The sequence below is a fragment of the Hyla sarda genome, unplaced genomic scaffold (genome assembly GCF_029499605.1).
Source record: "Hyla sarda isolate aHylSar1 unplaced genomic scaffold, aHylSar1.hap1 scaffold_493, whole genome shotgun sequence".
NCBI lineage: Eukaryota > Metazoa > Chordata > Amphibia > Anura > Hylidae > Hyla > Hyla sarda.
The window spans coordinates 231,377-244,067 of NW_026610504.1; the positions used below are offsets into that span (position 1 = coordinate 231,377).

A 12,691-nucleotide genomic window follows, 5' to 3' on the forward strand; every position below is an offset into this window, starting at 1 on the left:
TCCGCCGAAATCACTTTTAAACCCATTTCCACCTTTTTTTCCCTTCTCTTCCTCTTACTTTTTTTTCACGTTTTTTTACGTTTTTCTCCTTTTCGCCTCTTTTCTGGGCGTATTATTCTTCTTTTTCTTCTTTTTTTTCGTCTAATGCATACCCCATCAGTGCAGCAATGCTTATTCAATACCGCCAGCAGATGGAGACACTGGGGGATAATTTTCTAAGGATTTATACTGATTTTTCCTGTCTGAATTTGTCGCACAGAAAGTTGCAGGCCAAATATGTGTGACATTTCTGCGACTTTAGCTTCTAGAGCATTTTTACAACATTATACATAGGTGCTGAATACATAAAAAGCGACTGTTCAGCGACAGACAAGTCGCATCGGCTGAAAGTAGGCCAGAATGTCAGTCCATGTTGGAGCAGGTTTAGATACAGTCTAAAGTATAGATCTCAAAGTCTGTGCACAGAATTTAGCAAGGGCCTCGCACCTTCTGATGCATCAGGTAGGTGCACAATAGCATAGCCTAACCCTCTGTACTTTGGTCTATATTGATGTGGGACATAGACAGCCAGCTGATGACCAATCCATTAGTGCAATGGATGGCTGGAAGCATTTGTCTTTGCCTTTGCAATACCACAGAAGCAATGCATGGTCAATGTACAGCAATGACACACCTGTGTGAACAGCCAGGAGACCCCCCCCCCCCCCCCATGTTATGTTACATAGTTACATAGTTAGTACGGTCGAAAAAAGACATATGTCCGTCAAGTTCAACCAGGGAATTAAGGGGTAGGGGTGTGGCGCGATATTGGGGAAGGGATGAGATTTTATATTTCTTCATAAGCATTAATCTTATTTTGTCAATTAGGAACATTCAGCACCCACCCGCTATCAAGGCAGCTGCCTATCATGTCATGCCCTACCTGCACAGGTGTGCTGGCTACTCAAATGATCCAATTAAGGAGGCCATTTAGTCAGCAGCAGCAGAAGTCCTGTGCCTGGACGCTCCAACAGCGGCCAGACACAAGCAGAAGCAGAAGCAGCAGAAGCAGCAGCAGCACCACCTTTTGTTTTTTGGCTGCAGCAGCAGCAAGGCCCACAGGGCTGGCTAGCTGGCTAGCCAGCAAGCAGGTAGCAATGAAAGTAGGAATCTTTCTTTTTAACCCTGTAAGGGGGTGGTGCACTGTACCCGAAGATACTGCCATATCGGGTCAATGCATAGGGCGACGGAAGCAAGCTTCGAAATCGGCCCCCGTTCTCAAAAATCCATTTAATATATGGTCCCCAGATAGGGGACGTATCAGATATTAAACTGATAAGAACAGATACTACACTTGATCTTAGCCAAAAGGCCGAGAAGCGATAACCGTGAAAGGGGCGGGCCCAACAAGGTGCCCTTCATGGGCACTATCACTGCTTGCTGTCAGGGAGGCTGCCAGACAATTTTCCATGCACACTCTGGGCTGGGGGGCAGTCAACCACCAGTACACACAGCAGAACCTAAACCCATACCATTATTGCTAAGCAGCAAGACAGGGGCCCATTGCACTCCCACGGGGCCTTTTTAAATGCAATCCATAACCCGGATTTGCCAGGAACCCTTCTTACTCCTCCTACTTGCATGTGACACTGGGCTTAGGATCTGCATAGGAAACACACACACAAGCACACACCTACCTTTGTTGCCTGCAGATGCCTCCTTGGCTGTCCCCAAACGGTATCAAACCAACACCCACGGGAAGCTGTAAGCATAGAGGACATGCCTGCACCCCATTGGACTTACCTGTGTGGGTTAAACCCGGGTTATTTGACAACCTATGGCGGTGATGGTTCTGCTCAGGCAGAGCAGTGCTGATGCTCCTCATAAAGCTGTCGCTGCTGTGAAGGTTCTAGGTGACATCACAAATCCCTATGGTTACATACACAACAAAGCTGGGTTGTTGTTGTTTACACTCTGCAAGGCCTGTGGAAGTGAGTGACATCATAGCACTGTAGTTCTGAGGGTTCTAGATGGATGCAACAATCTCCTGTTGCTTCTATGAAGGCCATAATAGACGACATCACCAAACAGCTCCATAGTCACATACACAGCAAAGGAGAGATGTTGTTTACACCTAGTGATGTCAGTGGTATTGAGTGACATCACAGCACAGTGCTAAGGCTCCTGGGCCTGGACACAGCAGCGGCTGCAATATCTCAACGGAGAATACGTTTATATATATGTGTGTGTGTGCGCGTATATATATATATATATATATATATATATATATATATATATATTTCTCCGCCGAAATCACTTTTAAACCCATTTCCACCTTTTTTTCCCTTCTCTTCCTCTTACTTTTTTTTCACGTTTTTTTACGTTTTTCTCCTTTTCGCCTCTTTTCTGGGCGTATTATTCTTCTTTTTCTTCTTTTTTTTCGTCTAATGCATACCCCATCAGTGCAGCAATGCTTATTCAATACCGCCAGCAGATGGAGACACTGGGGGATAATTTTCTAAGGATTTATACTGATTTTTCCTGTCTGAATTTGTCGCACAGAAAGTTGCAGGCCAAATATGTGTGACATTTCTGCGACTTTAGCTTCTAGAGCATTTTTACAACATTATACATAGGTGCTGAATACATAAAAAGCGACTGTTCAGCGACAGACAAGTCGCATCGGCTGAAAGTAGGCCAGAATGTCAGTCCATGTTGGAGCAGGTTTAGATACAGTCTAAAGTATAGATCTCAAAGTCTGTGCACAGAATTTAGCAAGGGCCTCGCACCTTCTGATGCATCAGGTAGGTGCACAATAGCATAGCCTAACCCTCTGTACTTTGGTCTATATTGATGCGGGACATAGACAGCCAGCTGATGACCAATCCATTAGTGCAATGGATGGCTGGAAGCATTTGTCTTTGCCTTTGCAATACCACAGAAGCAATGCATGGTCAATGTACAGCAATGACACACCTGTGTGAACAGCCAGGAGACCCCCCCCCCCCCCCATGTTATGTTACATAGTTACATAGTTAGTACGGTCGAAAAAAGACATATGTCCATCAAGTTCAACCAGGGAATTAAGGGGTAGGGGTGTGGCGCGATATTGGGGAAGGGATGAGATTTTATATTTCTTCATAAGCATTAATCTTATTTTGTCAATTAGGAACATTCAGCACCCACCCGCTATCAAGGCAGCTGCCTATCATGTCATGCCCTACCTGCACAGGTGTGCTGGCTACTCAAATGATCCAATTAAGGAGGCCATTTAGTCAGCAGCAGCAGAAGTCCTGTGCCTGGACGCTCCAACAGCGGCCAGACACAAGCAGAAGCAGAAGCAGCAGAAGCAGCAGCAGCACCACCTTTTGTTTTTTGGCTGCAGCAGCAGCAAGGCCCACAGGGCTGGCTAGCTGGCTAGCCAGCAAGCAGGTAGCAATGAAAGTAGGAATCTTTCTTTTTAACCCTGTAAGGGGGTGGTGCACTGTACCCGAAGATACTGCCATATCGGGTCAATGCATAGGGCGACGGAAGCAAGCTTCGAAATCGGCCCCCGTTCTCAAAAATCCATTTAATATATGGTCCCCAGATAGGGGACGTATCAGATATTAAACTGATAAGAACAGATACTACACTTGATCTTAGCCAAAAGGCCGAGAAGCGATAACCGTGAAAGGGGCGGGCCCAACAAGGTGCCCTTCATGGGCACTATCACTGCTTGCTGTCAGGGAGGCTGCCAGACAATTTTCCATGCACACTCTGGGCTGGGGGGCAGTCAACCACCAGTACACACAGCAGAACCTAAACCCATACCATTATTGCTAAGCAGCAAGACAGGGGCCCATTGCACTCCCACGGGGCCTTTTTAAATGCAATCCATAACCCGGATTTGCCAGGAACCCTTCTTACTCCTCCTACTTGCATGTGACACTGGGCTTAGGATCTGCATAGGAAACACACACACAAGCACACACCTACCTTTGTTGCCTGCAGATGCCTCCTTGGCTGTCCCCAAACGGTATCAAACCAACACCCACGGGAAGCTGTAAGCATAGAGGACATGCCTGCACCCCATTGGACTTACCTGTGTGGGTTAAACCCGGGTTATTTGACAACCTATGGCGGTGATGGTTCTGCTCAGGCAGAGCAGTGCTGATGCTCCTCATAAAGCTGTCGCTGCTGTGAAGGTTCTAGGTGACATCACAAATCCCTATGGTTACATACACAACAAAGCTGGGTTGTTGTTGTTTACACTCTGCAAGGCCTGTGGAAGTGAGTGACATCATAGCACTGTAGTTCTGAGGGTTCTAGATGGATGCAACAATCTCCTGTTGCTTCTATGAAGGCCATAATAGACGACATCACCAAACAGCTCCATAGTCACATACACAGCAAAGGAGAGATGTTGTTTACACCTAGTGATGTCAGTGGTATTGAGTGACATCACAGCACAGTGCTAAGGCTCCTGGGCCTGGACACAGCAGCGGCTGCAATATCTCAACGGAGAATACGTTTATATATATGTGTGTGTGTGCGCGTGTATATATATATATATATATATATATATATATATTTCTCCGCCGAAATCACTTTTAAACCCATTTCCACCTTTTTTTCCCTTCTCTTCCTCTTACTTTTTTTTCACGTTTTTTTACGTTTTTCTCCTTTTCGCCTCTTTTCTGGCCGTATTATTCTTCTTTTTCTTCTTTTTTTTCGTCTAATGCATACCCCATCAGTGCAGCAATGCTTATTCAATACCGCCAGCAGATGGAGACACTGGGGGATAATTTTCTAAGGATTTATACTGATTTTTCCTGTCTGAATTTGTCGCACAGAAAGTTGCAGGCCAAATATGTGTGACATTTCTGCGACTTTAGCTTCTAGAGCATTTTTACAACATTATACATAGGTGCTGAATACATAAAAAGCGACTGTTCAGCGACAGACAAGTCGCATCGGCTGAAAGTAGGCCAGAATGTCAGTCCATGTTGGAGCAGGTTTAGATACAGTCTAAAGCATAGATCTCAAAGTCTGTGCACAGAATTTAGCAAGGGCCTCGCACCTTCTGATGCATCAGGTAGGTGCACAATAGCATAGCCTAACCCTCTGTACTTTGGTCTATATTGATGCGGGACATAGACAGCCAGCTGATGACCAATCCATTAGTGCAATGGATGGCTGGAAGCATTTGTCTTTGCCTTTGCAATACCACAGAAGCAATGCATGGTCAATGTACAGCAATGACACACCTGTGTGAACAGCCAGGAGACCCCCCCCCCATGTTATGTTACATAGTTACATAGTTAGTACGGTCGAAAAAAGACATATGTCCATCAAGTTCAACCAGGGAATTAAGGGGTAGGGGTGTGGCGCGATATTGGGGAAGGGATGAGATTTTATATTTCTTCATAAGCATTAATCTTATTTTGTCAATTAGGAACATTCAGCACCCACCCGCTATCAAGGCAGCTGCCTATCATGTCATGCCCTACCTGCACAGGTGTGCTGGCTACTCAAATGATCCAATTAAGGAGGCCATTTAGTCAGCAGCAGCAGAAGTCCTGTGCCTGGACGCTCCAACAGCGGCCAGACACAAGCAGAAGCAGAAGCAGCAGAAGCAGCAGCAGCACCACCTTTTGTTTTTTGGCTGCAGCAGCAGCAAGGCCCACAGGGCGAGCTAGCTGGCTAGCCAGCAAGCAGGTAGCAATGAAAGTAGGAATCTTTCTTTTTAACCCTGTAAGGGGGTGGTGCACTGTACCCGAAGATACTGCCATATCGGGTCAATGCATAGGGCGACGGAAGCAAGCTTCGAAATCGGCCCCCGTTCTCAAAAATCCATTTAATATATGGTCCCCAGATAGGGGACGTATCAGATATTAAACTGATAAGAACAGATTTTTTTTTTTTTTTTTTTTTTTTTTTTCTAAAGCCGAGGAACGTGCTTTCGATTCACCCAAAGTGCAAGAAAAAGTGCAAACGTGTTACACTAAAAAAACGTGCACAAAGGATGCGGTCTATCGCAAGCCCTTCTCCGATAGGAGAGAGGCCCCCCAACAAACCTTACCCTTCGCCTCCGGACCAAAAGGTACCTGCGAGGTTCCAGGTTCGATGTCCCTTTTCGCCGAAGCTACTAGGGGACCACAAATGCTCCCGGCATCCCCCTTGGCGTTAGCCAAGGTATCTGCCCGCAGAGCCGATTACGGTAGGTACCCTGCCAAAGCAGGAGTACCCGGGGTGTTTGCAGGGAGGTGCGGAACCTAATGGCCACACACACCTCCCCTAGACCGCCAGGAGGGACACCCAGAAGGGCTACCGCATCCTGACCAATCCTGTGAACACACAACACGCAAAAAGTGACACAGTGAGACAAAAAAGAAATAAATAAGTGAATGTGTGCAGATATACTGCCCGGACATCCGGCCGGATCTATAAAAATTTCTCTGATCCTAGCCAGAAGGCCGGGAATCAAGAGGTGAGTGCCACAAGGTGAAGAGATTATGGTGCCCGTGCTTCAACTCAGTGAGTCTATTCTCCCAGTGAGTTTCGGCACCTCGGGGTCACCACTCCCCGAGGCACAAAAGTACCTCGGCTCTAGACCCTCTCAGCCTCATGGCGAGACCCGGAGGGAACAGGTCACATCGGGGCAGCCGTCAAGCTGATTCCTCAGAACCAGCCCCGGAAAGCCCTGGTACACCTGCATCCTCCATGCAGCACCCATCCCCACCAGCATGAAAACTGATAAGAACAGATACTACACTTGATCTTAGCCAAAAGGCCGAGAAGCGATAACCGTGAAAGGGGCGGGCCCAACAAGGTGCCCTTCATGGGCACTATCACTGCTTGCTGTCAGGGAGGCTGCCAGACAATTTTCCATGCACACTCTGGGCTGGGGGGCAGTCAACCACCAGTACACACAGCAGAACCTAAACCCATACCATTATTGCTAAGCAGCAAGACAGGGGCCCATTGCACTCCCACGGGGCCTTTTTAAATGCAATCCATAACCCGGATTTGCCAGGAACCCTTCTTACTCCTCCTACTTGCATGTGACACTGGGCTTAGGATCTGCATAGGAAACACACACACAAGCACACACCTACCTTTGTTGCCTGCAGATGCCTCCTTGGCTGTCCCCAAACGGTATCAAACCAACACCCACGGGAAGCTGTAAGCATAGAGGACATGCCTGCACCCCATTGGACTTACCTGTGTGGGTTAAACCCGGGTTATTTGACAACCTATGGCGGTGATGGTTCTGCTCAGGCAGAGCAGTGCTGATGCTCCTCATAAAGCTGTCGCTGCTGTGAAGGTTCTAGGTGACATCACAAATCCCTATGGTTACATACACAACAAAGCTGGGTTGTTGTTGTTTACACTCTGCAAGGCCTGTGGAAGTGAGTGACATCATAGCACTGTAGTTCTGAGGGTTCTAGATGGATGCAACAATCTCCTGTTGCTTCTATGAAGGCCATAATAGACGACATCACCAAACAGCTCCATAGTCACATACACAGCAAAGGAGAGATGTTGTTTACACCTAGTGATGTCAGTGGTATTGAGTGACATCACAGCACAGTGCTAAGGCTCCTGGGCCTGGACACAGCAGCGGCTGCAATATCTCAACGGAGAATACGTTTATATATATGTGTGTGTGTGCGCGTATATATATATATATATATATATATATATATATATATATATATATATATATATTTCTCCGCCGAAATCACTTTTAAACCCATTTCCACCTTTTTTTCCCTTCTCTTCCTCTTACTTTTTTTTCACGTTTTTTTACGTTTTTCTCCTTTTCGCCTCTTTTCTGGGCGTATTATTCTTCTTTTTCTTCTTTTTTTTCGTCTAATGCATACCCCATCAGTGCAGCAATGCTTATTCAATACCGCCAGCAGATGGAGACACTGGGGGATAATTTTCTAAGGATTTATACTGATTTTTCCTGTCTGAATTTGTCGCACAGAAAGTTGCAGGCCAAATATGTGTGACATTTCTGCGACTTTAGCTTCTAGAGCATTTTTACAACATTATACATAGGTGCTGAATACATAAAAAGCGACTGTTCAGCGACAGACAAGTCGCATCGGCTGAAAGTAGGCCAGAATGTCAGTCCATGTTGGAGCAGGTTTAGATACAGTCTAAAGTATAGATCTCAAAGTCTGTGCACAGAATTTAGCAAGGGCCTCGCACCTTCTGATGCATCAGGTAGGTGCACAATAGCATAGCCTAACCCTCTGTACTTTGGTCTATATTGATGCGGGACATAGACAGCCAGCTGATGACCAATCCATTAGTGCAATGGATGGCTGGAAGCATTTGTCTTTGCCTTTGCAATACCACAGAAGCAATGCATGGTCAATGTACAGCAATGACACACCTGTGTGAACAGCCAGGAGACCCCCCCCCCCCCCCCATGTTATGTTACATAGTTACATAGTTAGTACGGTCGAAAAAAGACATATGTCCATCAAGTTCAACCAGGGAATTAAGGGGTAGGGGTGTGGCGCGATATTGGGGAAGGGATGAGATTTTATATTTCTTCATAAGCATTAATCTTATTTTGTCAATTAGGAACATTCAGCACCCACCCGCTATCAAGGCAGCTGCCTATCATGTCATGCCCTACCTGCACAGGTGTGCTGGCTACTCAAATGATCCAATTAAGGAGGCCATTTAGTCAGCAGCAGCAGAAGTCCTGTGCCTGGACGCTCCAACAGCGGCCAGACACAAGCAGAAGCAGAAGCAGCAGAAGCAGCAGCAGCACCACCTTTTGTTTTTTGGCTGCAGCAGCAGCAAGGCCCACAGGGCTGGCTAGCTGGCTAGCCAGCAAGCAGGTAGCAATGAAAGTAGGAATCTTTCTTTATAACCCTGTAAGGGGGTGGTGCACTGTACCCGAAGATACTGCCATATCGGGTCAATGCATAGGGCGACGGAAGCAAGCTTCGAAATCGGCCCCCGTTCTCAAAAATCCATTTAATATATGGTCCCCAGATAGGGGACGTATCAGATATTAAACTGATAAGAACAGATTTTTTTTTTTTTATTTTTTTAATTAGCCGAGGAACGTGCTTTCGATTCACCCAAAGTGCAAGAAAAAGTGCAAACGTGTTACACTAAAAAAACGTGCACAAAGGATGCGGTCTATCGCAAGCCCTTCTCCGATAGGAGAGAGGCCCCCCAACAAACCTTACCCTTCGCCTCCGGACCAAAAGGTACCTGCGAGGTTCCAGGTTCGATGTCCCTTTTCGCCGAAGCTACTAGGGGACCACAAATGCTCCCGGCATCCCCCTTGGCGTTGGCCAAGGTATCTGCCCGCAGAGCCGATTACGGTAGGTACCTGCCAAAGCAGGAGTACCCGGGGTGTTTGCAGGGAGGTGCGGAACCTAATGGCCACACACACCTCCCCTAGACCGCCAGGAGGGACACCCAGAAGGCTACCGCATCCTGACAAATCCTGTGAACACACAACACGCAAAAGGTGACACAGTGAGACAAAAAGGAAATAAATAAGTGAATGTGTGCAGATATACTGCCCGGACATCCGGCCGGATCTATAAAAATTTCTCTGATCCTAGCCAGAAGGCCGGGAATCAAGAGGTGAGTGCCACAAGGTGAAGAGATTATGGTGCCCGTGCTTAAACTCAGTGAGCCTATTCTCCCAGTGAGTTTCGGCACCTCGGGGTCACCACTCCCCGAGGCACAAAAGTACCTCGGCTCTAGACCCTCTCAGCCTCATGGCGAGACCCGGAGGGAACAGGTCACATCGGGGCAGCCGTCGAGCTGATTCCTCAGAACCAGCCCCGGAAAGCCCTGGTACACCTGCATCCTCCATGCAGCACCCATCCCCACCAGCATGAAAACTGATAAGAACAGATACTACACTTGATCTTAGCCAAAAGGCCGAGAAGCGATAACCGTGAAAGGGGCGGGCCCAACAAGGTGCCCTTCATGGGCACTATCACTGCTTGCTGTCAGGGAGGCTGCCAGAAAATTTTCCATGCACACTCTGGGCTGGGGGGCAGTCAACCACCAGTACACACAGCAGAACCTAAACCCATACCATTATGCTAAGCAGCAAGACAGGGGCCCATTGCACTCCCACGGGGCCTTTTTAAATGCAATCCATAACCCGGATTTGCCAGGAACCCTTCTTACTCCTCCTACTTGCATGTGACACTGGGCTTAGGATCTGCATAGGAAACACACACACAAGCACACACCTACCTTTGTTGCCTGCAGATGCCTCCTTGGCTGTCCCCAAACGGTATCAAACCAACACCCACGGGAAGCTGTAAGCATAGAGGACATGCCTGCACCCCATTGGACTTACCTGTGTGGTTAAACCCGGGTTATTTGACAACCTATGGCGGTGATGGTTCTGCTCAGGCAGAGCAGTGCTGATGCTCCTCATAAAGCTGTCGCTGCTGTGAAGGTTCTAGGTGACATCACAAATCCCTATGGTTACATACACAACAAAGCTGGGTTGTTGTTGTTTACACTCTGCAAGGCCTGTGGAAGTGAGTGACATCATAGCACTGTAGTTCTGAGGGTTCTAGATGGATGCAACATCTCCTGTTGCTTCTATGAAGGCCATAATAGACGACATCACCAAACAGCTCCATAGTCACATACACAGCAAAGGAGAGATGTTGTTTACACCTAGTGATGTCAGTGGTATTGAGTGACATCACAGCACAGTGCTAAGGCTCCTGGGCCTGGACACAGCAGCGGCTGCAATATCTCAACGGAGAATACGTTTATATATATGTGTGTGTGTGCGCGTATATATATATATATATATATATATATATATATATATATATATTTCTCCGCCGAAATCACTTTTAAACCCATTTCCACCTTTTTTTCCCTTCTCTTCCTCTTACTTTTTTTTCACGTTTTTTTTACGTTTTTCTCCTTTTCGCCTCTTTTCTGGGCGTATTATTCTTCTTTTTCTTCTTTTTTTTCGTCTAATGCATACCCCATCAGTGCAGCAATGCTTATTCAATACCGCCAGCAGATGGAGACACTGGGGGATAATTTTCTAAGGATTTATACTGATTTTTCCTGTCTGAATTTGTCGCACAGAAAGTTGCAGGCCAAATATGTGTGACATTTCTGCGACTTTAGCTTCTAGAGCATTTTTACAACATTATACATAGGTGCTGAATACATAAAAAGCGACTGTTCAGCGACAGACAAGTCGCATCGGCTGAAAGTAGGCCAGAATGTCAGTCCATGTTGGAGCAGGTTTAGATACAGTCTAAAGTATAGATCTCAAAGTCTGTGCACAGAATTTAGCAAGGGCCTCGCACCTTCTGATGCATCAGGTAGGTGCACAATAGCATAGCCTAACCCTCTGTACTTTGGTCTATATTGATGCGGGACATAGACAGCCAGCTGATGACCAATCCATTAGTGCAATGGATGGCTGGAAGCATTTGTCCTTTGCCTTTGCAATACCACAGAAGCAATGCATGGTCAATGTACAGCAATGACACACCTGTGTGAACAGCCAGGAGACCCCCCCCCCCCCCCATGTTATGTTACATAGTTACATAGTTAGTACGGTCGAAAAAAGACATATGTCCATCAAGTTCAACCAGGGAATTAAGGGGTAGGGGTGTGGCGCGATATTGGGGAAGGGATGAGATTTTATATTTCTTCATAAGCATTAATCTTATTTTGTCAATTAGGAACATTCAGCACCCACCCGCTATCAAGGCAGCTGCCTATCATGTCATGCCTACCTGCACAGGTGTGCTGGCTACTCAAATGATCCAATTAAGGAGGCCATTTAGTCAGCAGCAGCAGAAGTCCTGTGCCTGGACGCTCCAACAGCGGCCAGACACAAGCAGAAGCAGAAGCAGCAGAAGCAGCAGCAGCACCACCTTTTGTTTTTTGGCTGCAGCAGCAGCAAGGCCCACAGGGCTGGCTAGCTGGCTAGCCAGCAAGCAGGTAGCAATGAAAGTAGGAATCTTTCTTTTTAACCCTGTAAGGGGGTGGTGCACTGTACCCGAAGATACTGCCATATCGGGTCAATGCATAGGGCGACGGAAGCAAGCTTCGAAATCGGCCCCCGTTCTCAAAAATCCATTTAATATATGGTCCCCAGATAGGGGACGTATCAGATATTAAACTGATAAGAACAGATACTACACTTGATCTTAGCCAAAAGGCCGAGAAGCGATAACCGTGAAAGGGGCGGGCCCAACAAGGTGCCCTTCATGGGCACTATCACTGCTTGCTGTCAGGGAGGCTGCCAGACAATTTTCCATGCACACTCTGGGCTGGGGGGCAGTCAACCACCAGTACACACAGCAGAACCTAAACCCATACCATTATTGCTAAGCAGCAAGACAGGGGCCCATTGCACTCCCACGGGGCCTTTTTAAATGCAATCCATAACCCGGATTTGCCAGGAACCCTTCTTACTCCTCCTACTTGCATGTGACACTGGGCTTAGGATCTGCATAGGAAACACACACACAAGCACACACCTACCTTTGTTGCCTGCAGATGCCTCCTTGGCTGTCCCCAAACGGTATCAAACCAACACCCACGGGAAGCTGTAAGCATAGAGGACATGCCTGCACCCCATTGGACTTACCTGTGTGGGTTAAACCCGGGTTATTTGACAACCTATGGCGGTGATGGTTCTGCTCAGGCAGAGCAGTGCTGATGCTCCTCATAAAGCTGT

General features: G+C 47.2%; 4 non-coding genes and 3 pseudogenes across 4 annotated transcripts; all 7 read right to left on the bottom strand.

Moving 5' to 3' along the window:
• Window positions 1–1,172: 1,172 nt before the first annotated feature.
• On the bottom strand, window positions 1,173–1,363 carry LOC130337237 (U2 spliceosomal RNA). The gene has a single exon (XR_008878172.1). It is a non-coding gene; the product is annotated as a U2 spliceosomal RNA (small nuclear RNA).
• Window positions 1,364–3,453: 2,090 nt separating this feature from the next.
• LOC130337238 (U2 spliceosomal RNA) lies at window positions 3,454–3,644 on the bottom strand. The gene has a single exon (XR_008878173.1). It is a non-coding gene; the product is annotated as a U2 spliceosomal RNA (small nuclear RNA).
• A 2,077-nt stretch (window positions 3,645–5,721) lies between these two features.
• LOC130337259 (U2 spliceosomal RNA) lies at window positions 5,722–5,913 on the bottom strand. The gene has a single exon (XR_008878190.1). It is a non-coding gene; the product is annotated as a U2 spliceosomal RNA (small nuclear RNA).
• Window positions 5,914–6,606: 693 nt separating this feature from the next.
• Window positions 6,607–6,766, bottom strand: LOC130337261 (U2 spliceosomal RNA; annotated as a pseudogene).
• Window positions 6,767–8,867: 2,101 nt separating this feature from the next.
• LOC130337260 (U2 spliceosomal RNA) lies at window positions 8,868–9,087 on the bottom strand (annotated as a pseudogene).
• Window positions 9,088–9,743: 656 nt separating this feature from the next.
• On the bottom strand, window positions 9,744–9,903 carry LOC130337271 (U2 spliceosomal RNA; annotated as a pseudogene).
• A 2,088-nt stretch (window positions 9,904–11,991) lies between these two features.
• Window positions 11,992–12,182, bottom strand: LOC130337239 (U2 spliceosomal RNA). Its single transcript, XR_008878174.1, has one exon. It is a non-coding gene; the product is annotated as a U2 spliceosomal RNA (small nuclear RNA).
• Between the last annotated feature and the right edge of the window lie 509 nt (window positions 12,183–12,691).